Source organism: Python bivittatus, unplaced genomic scaffold, assembly GCF_059951505.1.
Source record: "Python bivittatus isolate LINGU-HERP-01145 unplaced genomic scaffold, Pbiv_v1 ctg000080_np1212, whole genome shotgun sequence".
Classification (NCBI taxonomy): domain Eukaryota; kingdom Metazoa; phylum Chordata; class Lepidosauria; order Squamata; family Pythonidae; genus Python; species Python bivittatus.
In genome coordinates this window covers 80,823,190-80,841,073 of record NW_028277035.1, presented here as the reverse complement: position 1 = coordinate 80,841,073, position 17,884 = coordinate 80,823,190, and the positions used below count along the sequence as shown (strand labels likewise).

Sequence of the window (17,884 nt, the reverse complement as noted above, 5' to 3'; positions counted from 1 at the left end):
TGGCCAAAATGGCATCATTGTGGGGAGTCATCTGTGTGTTTTCTCCCAGGAAAGGGTTTCTGATTTTTTTATCTCATCCTCAGAATGATTTAGAGTTTATTTTAGTGGTGTCTTGGAATTCCGTTCTTGCTACAAAGTAGAGGGAATGCTGCTGTTGTCTGCAGACCTTTTTGGTAATAAATCTCTGATTATGGATATGAAAAGAAAAATACAAGGAAAGAGTTCCCTCATTACAGGAAATCATGGGAAGCCAGGAAGGCAGCAGAATATCAGAGGGATTTCAGGGACTTCCACGGGGGCTCAAAAAACATCCAGATAGAGGCTACAACCAAGTGATTGAGGCCCACCTTGTTTTTATATGGATTGTACAACACACACAAAAAGGGGGTGGGAGTTTGATCACATGGCCGTGGCTGCCATCTTGTATTTTTTTCACTCCCTCCTTGCCAGACACCCCTAGAGATGTTCATTCAACAAAAGATTCACAACCATGAAAGTGCAAGAATTTATATCCCACTCCTAATCATTTCATTGCTTGGAGAGAAAATTCTTTTTTCCTTCCAACTGAAGAATGGCTAAGAAAATGCAGAAGACATTTCCAACAGAATAGTAATTGAAATATATCCTTGGAAGTCACCCAGTAAGATTGCGAACACTCTCAGAAAAGGCATCTGGGGCTGCATCAAGAAGAAAGAGGCATGAAGGTGTGCTCCGCCTGATTGGCCTTGGAATCATGTTGACCCTCCTCTTTTTCTCTTGACTCTAGCTTTGGCAAGTTAGCTTTGCTGTCGAGAATTCTTGTTTCCTTTTTTAAAAACTCTTTTTTTCCCAGAGCACTTTAAAGGATGACTGATTACAGTCACATCAGTTACATCCACAGGTTAGTTAATTCTAAACTTTTTACTGTATAATTAAGTAGAGAGACTTTGCTACACTCACTTTTAATTGCATGCTTTCCAGCTTGTCTGGATCACTCCAAAGGTCTTCAGAAGCCCTCACTGATTGCATCTGCTTTTCAGTTGTCCAAAGGAAAGTGGTTCTTCCTTGCCTCCCCCCAACCCCAGTGCATGATTGCCCAAGTTCCATCTTTTTTCCCCTTCCTTTGCAGTATATTTTAGATACTGATTGTGTGTCAGGTAATAACAGTGACTCCCTGTTTAGAAGCCAATTTTAGAGAAACAGTCACTCTTCTGCTTACTTTCTTTTTTTTCTTCTGTAAATCTCTCCCACAATGAATCTGCTGCTTACTTAGAACTTCAGAAGAGGCCCTTCTGAAGATGTTCCCCCTGCCAGAAGCTCCATTCTCAAGTACACAAGAAAGGGCCTTCTCCTGTGTGGGTTCCAGGCTATGAAGGATGCTCCCTAAGAAGCTGGGTTTGGCTCTCACTCTCCCCTTACTTAGGAAGATGGTAAAAACATACCTACAGTATTTTGCTCAACTTTTACCTGTTAATTATTTTAATGATTGATTTGAATTATTGGTTTTATTTTAATTGCATTAATGTTGTTACAGAGAAACTGTATCTACCTATGTGGTTGCTAGGAGTTGAAAACTACTTGATGACACATAATCAATCAATGTTATGTTTAATATTCTATATTTTTATTGGTATAAGCCAACATACAACTTACAAGGGATGGCATAAACAGAATGGTTGGGTATAAATTCAATTAAGAAATCAATTCCAGATTTCACAGTTAGGGCAGTCATGGGTATCAGCCTGAAAATTAAAGGAAGATTTTTCTCAAATAAGCTACCGTAAATAGAAATCTCACTTAATGGTGGAATCCCTCTGAAATGTTCCTAATAAGCAACGGGCGTGACTTTAGTATTTTTCCTGCTGTTTTTCTTCCCTCTTGTGTTCTTCCTCCATCTCATCAACTTTGAATGCCTATTTTCTTCTGATCACATGCGTGCTCTTGCCTGCCATTGGTTTTAAACTTTAAATAGTTCCTTCAGCCAAGAGTCTGCTCCTTGTTTACCAGATAGATGAAGACCAGTTCTTACCATCAGCTCTCCCTCCAGGTTAAAGAAGTGGGGCTCCCATTGTTCTTCGCCCTTTCTTACAAAGAGCGAAACAAGACTGCTCCTTAATTCTGCTAGAAAGACAGGAGCCCCTGAGAAGTGTTATATAAATTCTATTTAGGTTTGGCCTTTTATCACATTATCCAAATGTGTATGCTAATCTCTGGAGAACAGCTGTGGCTTGCAATTCTGTGATAACAATTATAGCACAGTCCTTTAAATTCAACCCAAGCTATTGTATCAGAAGGGTACAACAATTGACTCACCTGAAGCCATAAGGAATTAGTCGTATGGCTCAGCAGAGCTGGGATTATTCTGTACCTCCTGCACTTTGAGAGGTTGCAAAGTAGCCTGTCCTTTCTTGGTTTCTTGGTTAATGGTAAGTCTTTTCTTACCTGGTAAAAAATGGATTTCTCACCTTCAGGATCTTTGCAGTTGGCTCAGGACACTGCAGAGTTTATAAAAGCTCTTGGGATGTGCTTTGTATAGGATTCTGCCAGAGGTAGGGGCACATCTTGGCAATTTCTACTGTGGTGCTACCCAATGTGCATCTGTGATATTGTGAACCTTTGAAATGCCACGAACAAAGCATATGTATCTTTATTTGAAGCATTTATACCCTGCTCTTTACCCAGAAAGGAGTCAGAGGAGCTCAAAGATTAATTCTAAAAATGTGCTGTCAGGCCTATAACCCCAAACTAAAGGAAATGGCACAGAAAGAAAAAGAAATGGGGAGGTAAAAGAAAAGCTCAGGGACTCATTCTTCATGTTCCAAAGCTGTACAGTTACCAGTCTGAGCTGAAATAGGCTGCCGAAAGTTCAACAGTAAAGTTCAGCAAAAATCTAAACAATTTTTAAGAGGTCTGTGTGTAGATTCTGCAAACAATTAGCCTATGTCAAAGTACTAATTTTTATTTTGCTATTTATATTCACCAGCTTTCTATCTCATTGTAAAATAAATATGAGAGTGAGAGTTCTATGTCCTCAACTAGACAGACATGCTGGTTTCACAATGAAAGCAACGCTTGTTGTCTTATTTGCCTGGGAGTACAGTTTGGTAATGATGGCTCCATAAATACTTTCCTTGCTCATACATATATATTGATTGATTATGTGCCATCAAGTCAGTACTGACTCTTAGCAGCTACAGAAATAGATTTTCTCCATGATGATTTGTCTCTGACCTGGTCCAATGGTGCACTTATCGCCGCTATCCATGTATGTATAAATGCTCATTATATTATTCTTTCTGGGGAAAGGAATTTTAAACAAACTGCTGAAAGTGAGTAAGAAATCATAAACTGAAGGAATGAAGACAAGATAAGAAAAGGAGAAAGAAACATAACCCAGTCTTGTTTATACCCAACAATTCATGATATCTTTCCACACCTTTCTATCTTTGTAAACTATCCTAGCTTCCATCCTGTCCATACATTATCATTTGTTCTTTAAACTGCTCAACTTTCTTTTTGAGGATTTCATCAGCTGCATCCAACCAGGACTTTCTCAATCTATCACCTTTCTTTTGACTCATTCACTCTTCCTGCATATATTTGTTGTGCGATTCATCCTCTCCATATGATAAACCATCTCACTATGCTTCTTTTGAACAGTCCACACACTTTTGCATTCAAACTACATTCATTCAGCATCCATTCATTCTTGGCCCTAATTCCTCTTGTTTTACCACACAAGATACTCCATTCTCAAAGCATTCATTTTATTTTTTTATTTCTCCTGGCATAGCCAACTCTCATTTCTATATTGCCAAGTGGGCAGATGCATTATTCACAGCTTTTTTTGCTTCTTTTGACAAACCGTTCATTCCTCACAATAGATCAGCTAAAATGATACATGCATGCTAAAACAAGAAGGAAAGTCTTCTTCACAATACTATTTTACATTATTTTTAATCTACCCAATAAGTTTTCCGGGTGGTTTATCAGATGTGTTTATGTACATCTTAGGAGGAAAGCATGTCAATATTTGGAATTAAATTTGCTGTCAAGATTGTGACAGCAAAACTATCTTTTTTAAAATCATTTTTAAGTATGTGTAAAAAAAGAATTGCCTCTTTTTTGTTTGTATATTTAGTTGAGGCTTGTTCTTTTATATAGGGAATGACAATTTTGGCTTTGCTATTTTGACAATACAGTGGAAATCCATGTAATTAGTCCCTGTGGTCCATTTCAACTGATTGTCAGTCCTTTTTGCAAGTATTCCTCATGTCTTCTATTTGAATCCGTGATTAGCCCAGAGTGCTTTGGTGTTTGTCTTCTCGTTTGTCACACACTGAAGAATTGCCATTGATCATCTTATTTCTGCCTTGATGGTTACTCAGAACATGTTTGGACACAGGTATTGATTGCACCATGTTACATTCTGCAGTTTTTAGCATAACCAGGATGTTATGAAACAGAAGAAGAGCTGTGCTGGATCAGACCAAAGGCCATCTAAATTTCTCTCTTTGCAAAGAGATGCAACTAAGAAGTCCACCAACAGGGCATAATTGCAGTTGATCTCACCCATTCAGCTTGATATTCAGCTACTCGTATTAAGACTTTGATACTGAAGACAATGTATACCCATTTGGGTAGCTCTTGATAGGCTTATCCTCCAAGAAGTTATTGACTCCTCTAAGGCCTCTGTGACCATGCTAAGATATATTTGGCTGCAGCTGCAAATTGCATCTTCTTCCCATCTAACCTATCTTCTAATAATGCAGACCATATATAGTCCAGCCCTGCTGGCTGGCTATCATGTGGTACCCACTCCCATGATGTACCCCAGCAACTGGCATTCAGAGGCACACTGGTTCTGATCTTCAAGGTTTAGCTTAACCTTGCCATCCATTAATTTGTCTTTTCTCCCTTTTACATTCACCCAGTTTAGGTACCATCTTGTGAGAGCTTGTCGCAGGTTAACTATCTGGTATGAGAAGTACTCCCGCCACTTCACTTCATTGGATGACCCTCCATGCTGAATGAATGAACAGGAAGACTAATGGGAATTTCCAAATCAAGTTCAACAGGAAGATGAGACAAGGAAGAGAGAATGATCAAAGATGCTGGGTATAATCAGGAACTATATACTGAGCTGTGAGGGGTGAAAAGGTAATCTCCTGAATAGCTGCTTATTGAGAAAGCTTTATCCCATGGGCATCCATGGGAAACCAAGGGAAGAAAATGATGTCATGCATGTCATGACATCATTGTGTGTGATGGGGGTCGCGGGGTAAGTGGCTTCTATCAGATATCTGTGGTATGTCCTGAAAGCTGCTGACTGTCCATTCTGGATGATTCTTGTTTGTTTTCAAGATCAAACCTAGCAGCACAGCCAAGTTTTTTCATCAGCTTTATACCACAACTGCAGACAAGTTATGATAACTGCTACAATCTAAGTGGTCATAATGGACCACTTTTTAAAATTATTTGTTTAAAACATTCAGTGGACCAATTTTGATCCAAATTGCTGCCACAGCCAATATTTCCCAACCTAGACCCTTTTAAATGTGTTGGAATCCAGGAATGAGTGTTACAGTGTCAAGACCACCCATAAAACCTTCTCTATGAAGGATTTAATTATAAATTAAATATAATTTACCTTTATATTTAATTAAATATAATCTATATAATTACAAATTTAGGTATATAATTCACTAGTTGTGTTCTGCTATACTCTGCTGTTCATAAAATGAGAATTCATGGCTTATAAACTGCACATTAGCCAAGATACTAAGCAACAGATTAGGAAATCTTCTATTTAAATTGCATCCTTCCCACAAACGCATTCATGTTATCAGCTTCCTACATTTAGCACTCTCCAGAAAATGTTGGTTCTACACAGTGCCTGTGTTGGTTTAATACCAGATACTGATGAGAAAGACATTTTATTAATTCACTCTTAAATGCGAACTTATCTAAATTTTGCCATTCCCAACCAATACAGAAAATTAAACTTACTAAATTGCAGTTCTCTGAATTTTGCAGTGCCTTCATTAATAATTTCTTAAAGCTTATTAGAGGAAAAAGTTGTACAAAAATGCATGTGTTTAGGAAAATAATGTACAGAACTATATTAGGAATAAAGGTTTGTGAAAATTATGTACATTAGGTAAACAAGAAAGGATGTCTAAAAAATGCAAACCGAAATCCTGACTCATTGTATGGATTGTCTTTAAAAAACCTCAAGTTCAATGAAAAAATGAGAAGTTGAACCTGAGAAATGCGCCCATCTCTGGTATCAAGTAGCTGGGGGAAAACGTATTTGGTTGATTGCATGGCTGTTCCACATTAGCCAGAGCATCGTGAAAAATACGCTGCAGTCAGGAAATGAGCTCACAGCAGTCTGATATTCTATGCATGTTCTAGAAATCTTTGTCCAGGCTGCCAGATGTCCAGAAATTCACTCCCTTGTCCCAAAGACAGATGAGGGTAGGGTGGCTCAGAAAACCACAAGGTTTTTTGGATGCCCAGCTAAGTAACAATAACAGCTGGAAAATAATTCCCACCCTAGCCCTTTTAAACCGATGTCTTTCTGGAATGCTTTACAAATCACACTCTCCCATATGCATGTTAGCAATTTCATTATTTGTTTCCCTTGGCACCATTAGGAGCCTGAACCCAAATATAAAGCTGCCAGTAGAAATCCATCATCACTGTCTTTTTTCACTTCCTTTCTGCCAGATTTGTGATTAGGTTTAATAACCTTCAGCCTTGTGTTCAGATAGCTTTGGGCTTTGTGATATCAGCATCTTTGTGTTTTCTCAACCATTCTTGTAAACTTTTCTCCAGTTGTTTCAGTCTTCAGTACAAAATGCCAATATCCTGAAAGATTATTTTTGTTCATTCTGGTATGTGGAATTCCAGCTTTTTTATAGAAATGTTGTCTCTGCTTCTCTATGGCTCTCTTCACTCTCTGTTTCTCCACATCTAGGGGCTTTTCTCTGATTCGGTTCTGAAAACTCCGCTTTTTCCTTTCAGCTTCCTCTCCAATCTGTCTCATGAGTAATAAGAAACATACTGGATGTAAGTGGAGGCCCAAAGAAATATTTGCTCTGGCTCTTAAAACCACCTAGTTGTGCCAATGAATAGAAGGAAGGGAAGGGAAGGGAAGGGAAGGGAAGGGAAGGAAAGGAAAGGAAAGGAAAGGAAAGGAAAGGAAAGGAAAGGAAAGGAAAGGAAAGGAAAGGAAAGGAAAGGAAAGGAAAGGAAAGGAAAGGAAAGGAAAGGAAAGGAAAATGGAATCTCAGGCTTGTAGTGAAGTGAACCTTTCCTGTAAAATTTCAGAACTGGCATCTTTCTGCAAATGTCACTAACAATTGTCTGCCTCAAAGAGCACAATTTCAAGAAATTAAAAGGCAGGCATTCAGAACAGTTTTTGAGATGGAGTCATGATGAAACACATATAAGATACTGTGTAAGTCTACTCAGAACTACTGAGTAGCTGTTGGAATAGCAGATGCAGTAGAACTCAGAGTATGAAATTGGTGTATCTTTAAGATTGAGGGTAATTGGAAAGCTGAATTTTTAACACTCGTTCCATTAAAAGAGTTCCACAGCATTTTAAAAACTGGAAACAAAGATTATTCTGCTCCTTGAAATGCAGTGTCTATAAACTGACAACTCCAGTTATTATGACTACCTTAAGAATGACTACCTTAAAAAGACCACTTTGGTCCAGTGGTGAAAGCCCCAGGCTAGAAAGCAAGAGATGGTGAGTTCTAGTCACTCTCTCTCAGCCCAACTCACCTCACGGAGTTGTTGTGGGGGAAATAGGAGGAGGAAGGAGTATTAGGTCTGTTCGCTGCCTTGAGTTATTTATAAAAATAGAAGAAAGGTGGGATTTAAAAAAATCTCTAGATAAATAGAGACAGACACAGATAGAGATATAGGAAGCTACTTTATATAATGTTTGTACTTTTTAGTGTGCATATCCAGGCTGCAGATTCCAGAAGAAACTCAAGTGGAAGGTGTTTCCTATTACCTCTTCTCTGACCCTTTTAACTGGAAGTTCTGTAGATGGGATATTGGATGTTCTTCTTGCACTCTGCTCTTGAGCCTCTGGTTCCAGGGTTCCACCTGTTTGGTGCTCGCTGAATAGAAAGAGACTGGAAGTAGGTGAGCTACCTGAAGCCTCATGAGCCTGAGGACTAGAGTGCAAACAGCAGCCTCTGGGAAAAGGTCTGAATGTTACTCGGATCCCAGCAGGTAGGAAGGGGGAGTTAGGCCTTTCCCCTGTTTACACAGGCTAGGTTCTGACCTTGTGCAGATACAAATTATGAAGTCAAGTGAAGATAATGGGAAGAGCATGAGATAATGCTTGCTGGGCGTTGATTTTTTCCCCCCCAGGGGTATGGATTTGACTGTGTGGGCCATCTGAGACCTCTAGAATAAGAAACAACAAGGAAATGATACTTTCCTTGTGTCAGAATATTTGCTGTACTGTTATAACGAGGAGCTGGCATTGGTCAAGATGATACCACTACTGCCTTCCAATCTGTGCTTTTTCAGTCTATGATTTTTAAGATAATCTATGCATGCATCTAAGACCCAACAAATAATACTCTGATTATTCTGTTTCAGTGGTCCAAGAAGGTATAAGTGATGGGAAAGCTGACTCATCTTTCTTCCCCTCTAATCAAGGGAAGGGGCAAATGAAGTCTCTGCCTGAAGCCAAAACAATTTGTGCTCAAACAGGCTCTGAGAAGAAGACACAGAGCTGACTTTGTCTCCATGCATATTCTCTGGCACTTTTGGGTTCCCATGGAAATCTAACTCTGTTGGAATGGGAAAGCTCATTTTACACCATGTCTGTACATTTGCAAATAAAAGTGGGTATATAAATAAGCCATCTCACCATAACAGCATCATTCTGCAGACACCCCTTTCCAGAACACTGGCTTCCTGAAGTGTTCAGAAGGGGCTCGCATCCTTGTAATAGCATTGTTTCAGTATGACCCTACTTACATATTCCACACGCTCATTTATTTCCTTAACTGAAATCAACAGTTAAGAATAATTCAGGCTAAAAACAGATAATATTTTTCAAGCATGAGTATGCAACTATAGCACAGAGAGCTCCTCTGATAATCCTTACCTCCTCCATCTCCCACCCACCCAAAAAGGCACAGGCTGAAGAACCACAGGAATCTCATTCATTTTCTCAAAGGTCAATTAATTAACTTGGCCAGGTAGCTGGCCCAGAATGGATTTCTGGATTCTTCCTGCCACCAATGACAGGAACCTAAGAAATCCAGTTCCATTAGCCAATATCAGCTGAGTAGCAAAACCAGATTTCTGATTTCCTCCTTTTAATTTATATTAGGCAACTAGAAAGGAATCAGTACAAGATGTATGTGTGAAAGAGTACATGCAGAGCAGCATGTGAAGAGAGAGGAATGCAGTTCGGGCACCTCACTCCCAATCTGGAAACTTGGGTTTGATGCTTAAAGAGCTTGTTTGCAAGAATAATCATAAACACCATTCCCAGTTTTGTCATGTATGTCTTAGGGATGGGGGAGAAAGTCACTGCATTTGCATTCATATTAATTTCTCATTTTGAAAACTAATACAGGTAGTCTTTGTCTAGCGACTGACTTGTTTAGCAGCTATTTGCAGTTGCAATGGTGACGAAAAAGTAACTTTGTGACCAGTACTCACATTTATGACCTTTGCAGGTTTGTAAAACAAAGGAAAGCTGAAGTAAGATCATAAGCACAGTTGCAGTTTCACTTAGCGACCACTTTGTTTAACAACCGAGTTGCTGGTCTCTATTATGGTTGCTAAATGAAGAGTGCCTGTATATTATTCAAACCTTAGTAATCATTTAAAATTCACACTTTTGCAATTTTGCAGTTTTTTAAAAAAGTATATTAGGGAAAGTCTGTTCAACAGTACAATGTATTGGCAAAATTGCCAAAACAGTGAGGAAAAAAAAGAGTGCATATGCTTGGAGCAATATGGACTTCTGGGAAAGAAATGTCAAACTGAAGATGGCTCCACTAAAAGTGAAACTGATGATTATAGCATAATGAAGAGCCGGCAAGTAGACCGGCTCTTCATAATTCCTCTCCGGACAAGGAAAGGACTTTTGATTACCCACAAGTGCTCCAAACAGTTGCTCCTCATGAGGAGACCACAAGACAACAGTCTCTGGTGGGTTTAGAGCTCTAAGAGACGAGGGAACACCATCTTCGTTCAAACCACAGTCAGCACCTTTCCAAAGGACACTGGGTTTTCATACTTCCTTTTCTAATCACTTTCAGAAATTGCTTGTTTACTGTTATAGTTTACATGTTTTCAACTATTAGGAACCTTTGGAGCAACAAGTCTGAAAACACCAAGTGAGTTTCATTCAATTCTTAGCAAAAGAAATTTTAAATACAAGTTTAAGGACTTTAAAAAAAATCATTTTTTTGGAATAAACAGCAAAAGGGTGACTAGAACTTTGATTTTGGAAATTTAAAAATGGACTAAGGGTCCAGATGGATTTGAAATAAGATTTTGGAATCAATTATAAGAATCCTTCCCATGGGAAAATGCTGTTGTTTTGAATTCTTAAAAGAAAACATGATAGGATGGGACTTTGAAAGTTGGACACTAGAAGGAACCAAAAGGAGCTAAAGATTACAAATAAAGGAGAAGAACACTTAAATTTGACTTACTAATACAGAATGGAGCAAAATACTTTAACACTGCATGTCTTGAAGGATATTTGTGAACAATGGACCCAGCAGTTAATTTTAAGATGTCTGCCATTATAGAAAGACTGTCTTTAAAAGATGTTATGGAAGAGGAACAAGTCTTACTGGACAAGACTGAGACTGATCTGAAAGTAGATTTAAAAATGATAGGCTACAAGAATGATATGGAAAAAGATGTTGCACTGGATATACAAATGAAACCCACTGATGTCTTAATAATTAAAAGGGATATACAAATTGTAAGGATTGCTGCATTCGGCGCTGAACAAAAACCCTCATGAGACACAGGCTCGGCCGAAAGTTTGTTTACTCAGGCATAATGCATAGCAGTTACAGACAAAGCCGGGATTGGCTTGGCCCGGTTTCTTACAGTATTTTATAGGGTTCCCCCCTTAACCCGTAGTTCCCCTGGGTTTCACCCCCGCCCTTGTCCCGGGTCACCCCTCTGCTTGATGTGATCTCCCTCCCCTCTCCTTAATGGCAGATTCAGTCAGGTTTCATTGTCTTCATGATCATTGTCTTTTGTCCGCATTGTTGGTGTACTCGTGGGGCTTTTCTCATGCGGATGAAAATGGGGTTTCTTAAGTCGTGTTCCAACTGGTCGCTGATTGCCTCCAAATTGCTGTATTCCTGCAGCATTGTAATCAGCATCGCCCGGGGTGTCTGGGGAGCTGCCTGTGCTACAATGTTGCCAGTTCCAATTTACTTTCAGCCATGAGTTAATTGCCATCACCTGCCGGCAATTAGCCTGCGGTTTGCCTTATTTCCCTTCTCTGACCACCTATGCCTGAGGTGGTAAAATTGACTAGTGGTGTTGAAACTAAACAGTGGTGCTGGCTGTACTAGGCTGAATCTGACACAAATAAGAAACCAAAAGAGTGACCTGGATAACTTTCCTATACTGCATTTACAAAAGAGACTTGTTAAAGTTTTGAAGAATTTTGTGAGAAGAGACAAAGAAAAAGAAATGAAGTTCAATGACATTATTTGAAGGAACTAAAGAGTAAGATTGTTAGAAGTGAAAGGAATGAATATAAAGTTGGTTTATTTGATCAAGGTTAAAATAGATATGTTATCTCTGGTAACTCTTAATGGACTTTTGCTGACACCAGCACTGAACAATGAGGCTTTAAGGATTTGTTTATAGATAAGAGATGGGATATGGGAAGAAGAGATCATTTGTTGTATTTTAAGAGAAGGTGATAAGTTACTAACACTATTTATACTTCTTGGGATAAAAGGGAAAGTCATTTCTTGATATATTTCTTTTCTTTTTCTTTATTATATTCCTATTTTTTTCTTCTCTATTTTTCTTTCTATTTTTTTCTTTTCTGCACTTTCTATTTTTCTTTTATTCTTTTATTTTTTAGTTTGTATTAGTTTTTATCTTTTTAATTGTAATATTTAATACAATTACTGTATAAAAAAAGAGAAATATATACTAATATGCACTAAACTACATGCAAACTTTAAAAATGATTCAAGTCTGATGGACTCAACTTCCCTGATTTGCAAAATTGAGAAACAGAGAGACTGAACTTGACATATTTGAAACAATGAGACATTGAGAGAAATCCAAGTTGGCCTATTTGAATGGGCTCTCTAGGTTTATGAAACCTCCTTGACCAAGGAGGCCTTGAGCCTATAGAAATGTGTATACATGCTTGGAGAAATGGAATCTCTCTCAAACCACTGTCATCTACCCTTAGACAGGTCCTAATATCCTGAAACTAAGATTAGAAAGAGACTGTCTGCGTGAAACAATACAAACATCTCTGAGAATCAAGGAGGGAATGTTTAATTTGGCATAGTGATCTTCCAGTATGTGCCTGCATGCACACACTTTAATGTTTTCAGTATTTGCTTAAAGGGAAAAAATAAATCCTTTCTTCTATTTGAATGAGAGAAAAACATCCTCAAGATATGGATAGATACAGATGTTTGTTTGTTTGTTTGACTTCCTAACTAATAACATGCTGTGTCAGGCTTCATTCCAATCTTTTGCAAAATAAACTACCCAGGATTTTCAAAAGCAAAAGCTGAGACTGAAAGGCTGAAAATCATCCATGCAAAAATGTTTGTTTTCTCTTTCTCTTTCTCTCGCTCTCGCTCTCGCTCTGTATGTGTGTCCTGCCTTGTCTGAAACCCAGCAACAGATAATAATCATATGTACAGAAAGACATGTTGGGTTGGGGCCAAGAAGGGGAGGGGAGACCAATCTCACTGTCTCCATAGAGCTGAAAGAAATTGCAAGGACTTTTTTTTTTTTGGTCTGCAAAGCAGCTGTTGGGCTTTCTAGATGAATCTAATTAAGTGTATTTTGCCAGAAGCACCCCATTTCTGTGATTCTGAATATTTTCCCATAGAATAGTTAGAGAGGCTTGATATCATCCAGCCCTAGAGATGTGATTGGAAAGCTTCTTTCCCCATGCCACCCACAACAATATTAACTTTCAGCCCCCAAACATAGCCAAGTCAACAGTATTGATTGATGGCGCTACCTTGATGGAACAAGCTATGAATTAATGATAGCTGAATTTAATTTGCTAGATCAAGAAGAAAAAAAGAAACAAAGCATTCCAAACTTTCTTCTGCCTTTTCAGTACAAAACCAACATCACAGTTCTTATCCAGTGTATTGGTACTTATATGCTAATATTGATATGCAGTTGTGTGTTTTAAAAGAGAACATGGATGCAGCAAGCATTTCAGACATCAATGAAAAATTAAGGATTGGTGAGATATAAATATCTCAGGTTATAAAACCTATAAAAATCATCAAGTCGTATATATTAAGAGTGTGAGTGCTTGAATTGTCAGAGATAGTGTGGAGTCCGGTAAACCTGAAAATGTACAATACAAAGAAGCATGGAAAGATCTCCAAAAATCTGTATTGGGACCACACTTTTTACAGGCAGTCCCTGGGTTAAGAACGTCTGACTTACAGACAACTCGTACTTACAAACAGACTGCCATAAAACCTATCATATTAAAAATCTGAGTTAAGTTTATGACACTCATGAAAACATTGCACGGCTTCAGCGGTTCATCCGTTCGAGGAAGGAGAATGCCGTCCGCCATTTTAAGTTGGATCACATTGCCGTTAATGCTGTGTTATGTAACTTTGTATTTGGCTTAAATATTTCTCTTATTTACCCTTTACTTATGTACCTGATTCAACTTAAAGACAGATTTAGGAATGGATCTTGTTCATAACCTGTGGACTGCCTGTAATTTGACCAAAAATGTGAGAATTATTATTATTATATTATATTATATTATATATTATTGTAGCATTATGCGAGCAGTGAGGTGAGAACTTTCCCTGAAATTTCTAATTGTTCAAGATGTGAAACCCCACAGACACAGCAAAGAGCTCCGATAAGGTTATTTAAAATTAATGAATGTTCTATCATAAAATGGCAAAATCTGCCTAGCATTTACAAATATCCAGTGAGACGCATTGGGACTAAATTTTGATGGGATCTTAACAGGATAAACTCTCCCGGGGGTGGGGACTGACGATCAAGTTGTAACAGCAGAGATGAGCCTGTACAGTAAAAGATGGGTCTCTACCAACTCCTTCCCGAAACCCTTGGGGTCTACATACCCTGGTCCTGCTTTCCTGCCTTGGTGTAGCTGCTTAGCAGTTATTGCTGCCACCCCCTATATTCAAGGAGGGTGCTTTTACCTGGCATTCTCCCTACCAAAGGAAACCAGGTGAGATAGATGCTCTTTGCCTGGGACTCAAGTCTCTTCCCGCTTAACCACCCATAATTCCTGGGGTTACAATAGCAACCAGGATTGCCAGGATTATTGCTAAGCAATGTGGTCATGTGACTGCTTTACGACTGCATCACTTAGTGACAGCAATCCCGGTCCCAATTGCCTTCATAATCCAAAGACCACCTGTAAAAGATTTCCGAAAGGAAAAAGGGAATATGTAAAGTTCTGGGTAGATTGCAAGATGATATTGATCTACTTCTAAGTTTAAAATGGTAGTTCAGTGAGGTTCAAAGTTCCACCAAACACTTATAAGTACTGTATAGATAATATACACATTAGAAACTATGGATTACAGAAATGTACAAGTTTACACATCAAGGTAAAGCACAATTCTAATGGTGGAGTCCTGACTAAAATATTTACCTATATCTTAGAGATATAGGATCACTGCAGCAAACAATTCCTGCTTGCTTTTCCTGGATTTTTTTTTTTTTTTCAGATTCTTGTAGGTTACTTCGGATACTTAAGAGAGAAATTCTCCCTCTTTCCTTTTTCCTAGCCTCTATACCCACATTCTGGTTTGGATTTAAACAAAGTACTTTTTCTCCAGCAGAAAGGGAGGGCTTTGAGTAATCTTCCTTCAAATATGTTCTCAGCTGGCAGCTTGGTGTCTGGCATGAAGGGCTGATAGGCAGACTGCCAAGAAGTGGAATAGCAACCTGTCCATTCACTATGCTGGTATTTGGGAAAATACTCGGTCTACTCGGGAGGGGATCAGTGAAAAAAGGGCCAGTGGTGATGAATGTGTTAGTACAAGTTAGCAAAGTCAGCCATTTACTAAGTCTATCTTTCAAATGGTGTATACAGTCCCACTTCCCTTAAGTCCCCAGACCAGAGCGATACAGATGTTTCATTATGTCATGTGCACATGTATGAACTTTTGCATGACATCTGAAGAGTCCCAGGCAGGATGAAACCGATCACATATTGCCTCCCAGTGGTCAATATAAGTAAAAGCATCATGCAGGACATATGCAATGTAAAAATAATAAATTCCCCTCCCCCACGTACAGTATTTGATTCTGTTACACAAATGTACCGGTAGTTCTCGTTTAGCAACTGCCTCATTTAGCAACTGTTCACAGTTATGAGGAAAAAGTAACTTTGCAACCAATCCTCGCCTTTACAACCTTCGCAGGTCTGTAAAGCAAAGGAAATTTGAAGTAAGATCATAAGCATAGTTGCAGTTTCACTTAATGACTGCTTCGCTTAATGACTGAGTTGCTGGACCAACTGTGGTTGCTAAACAAGGATTACCTGTAGTCTTCAATCAGGTACTGCAGTTTGTCATTGCCAGAACTTTATTGCATTCCACTCACCAAACCAGCCATGGTAAACTCCATTATTTAGTAAGGAGAATTCATCCTAAAATGGCACGTTTAATTACAACCTGCCACTCCAATCCCACAGTTCCAAACGCCTGTCATAAATTGCACCCCTGCAATGACAACAGAACATTGCAGCTGACGACAGCGGCTGCAATACATCGCGCTGGGTATGTAGAATACAGGGGCATTTGCAAGAGGGATCAGAACAGGCCCCACTCCTCTTGACATGCACTGCACAGGTAACACAAGTAACAAGGGGGAAGGGCTTCAATCACACAGTTGCAGCCACCATCCCACCTTCCACCCCCACCCCCAGAAGCCCTTGCTAGAATTGCTGCAGTGTGGTTTCACAAGTGGTATTTTAAACAGTTTACTTCTTTATTGTAGAAAAGGCCACAGTACACGGAGAAACAAAACATCTGGGCTTGGTTCTGCAAACTGCAAACCGTGAAACAGAACCCTGTGATGATTCTGCTGGGTTTTGTTTTTAATTGCTAATATGAGGGTTGAGGAAAACCTTGAAAAATTAATTGCTAATATATTTCATCAAGCCAAGAAGCAATATTTATTTTCACTGACTCGCACAATCATTTGGAAAGTACAAATAACCCATAAATTATTACAGTAGAAGAGGGATTTTAAAACAATATTTGGGGGCACCAAAAAGTCATTTAATTGGAAGCATACCGTAATTCTCAAGAATTAGGGTTTACTGCCAGATCAAAATGAGGACTGATTCTACCATACAACAATGTGATTATTTTAGCATTACCTTTTTATCCTGGCACTACCACTGCTGCATCTGGCACATCTGTGCAGCATATAATGCACCCCCTCCCCCCAATATGTTTTCCTGATGCTTTTCTCTTCTTCATCATGTCATTTTTCTCCCTTGGGCTATATTTATTACTTTTTTCACTGATTACAGTTTGCATAAACTACCAAATGCCATGAATTCAATTCAATTCAATTTCTGGAGCCATTCTAGCTGTTACTGGAGAGAGTGGCTTAAAGTTGTAAAGTCTACTTTATAATACAGTATTTCTCCCCGCCTCCTGCTTTGACCTCAAGGCTGTATGTTTGGGGAGGCTGTAGGCAGAAATCTGTGGCCCGTGAGGGAGCGTCTTCTCCTGTACAAGCCGGCAGAGCATGAAAAGGTCCTTAAGGGGCCTTTGAGTCTTTGCTGTCAAGAAGCATGAATATGCCTGAGAGTTATGGTGCTCTGAGTGATAACATTATTTTAAAAGGCATGTGTGAAATATTTGAGACTGAAAGCCCCAATCCTTCAAAGTTTACAGATGGATTGCGATTACTGACCCCTGAAAGAAAAATCATAGGGGTGAAGCTTAACTTCTTTAGTTTGGTAAATGTGCAGACTAAATCTATCAAAAGCCGGATAGTTTCAGCACTCAAGGTCAAATTTCTGAAATGCATCTACATTAAAGAGTCAGCATTACATTTTGGAAACAATGCAAAGACTCTGAAGGTTTTTTTAAAAAAAATGTTTCTTGAGGGAAAGCTTTTTATTTAATTTTATTTAAAAATCTTTCGGTGGCCCATTTTTGGGAAAAGCACAGCTTACAAATAATGTTTAAGAAGCTTCTACTGTCAAATAACAATGCCATTTCAGAACTGATTTTGTGGGTTTGGAGAAAGAGGGTAATGTAAGTTTGGGAAAAGCTAGAATAATATGGTCCAGTGCCATGATAAGGTCATGTGAGGCTTGCTTATAAGAGCTGATACGATGCTGTACATTGTGTGTACAATCTACATATAGAATAAACCAAAGTTCTGCACTGAGTAGTCCTAAATTCTTGTATATTTGCACATGAGTGTATTCCATGGTTTGGAATCATGAGCACAAGACTTTGCACACCACTGCCAGTGCGGTCTAGATCCATTGGTAGAAGTTTGCCAGCCATATTGGAGTGGGCGGCTTATAAATTCAAATAAATAAATAAAAATAAATAAAATAAATATAAATATAAACTCAGAGAAGGTGACAAGTCTGCCAGTATTTCAATGTACTATAATGATGGCA

General features: G+C 38.7%; 1 long non-coding RNA gene across 1 annotated transcript; it reads left to right on the top strand.

Moving 5' to 3' along the window:
• Positions 1-934: 934 nt before the first annotated feature.
• LOC148216749 (uncharacterized) lies at positions 935-8,851 on the top strand. Its single transcript, XR_015794970.1, has 4 exons — positions 935-1,409; positions 4,914-5,139; positions 6,962-7,053; positions 8,611-8,851. It is a non-coding gene; the product is annotated as an uncharacterized LOC148216749 (long non-coding RNA).
• The last annotated feature ends 9,033 nt before the right edge of the window (positions 8,852-17,884 follow it).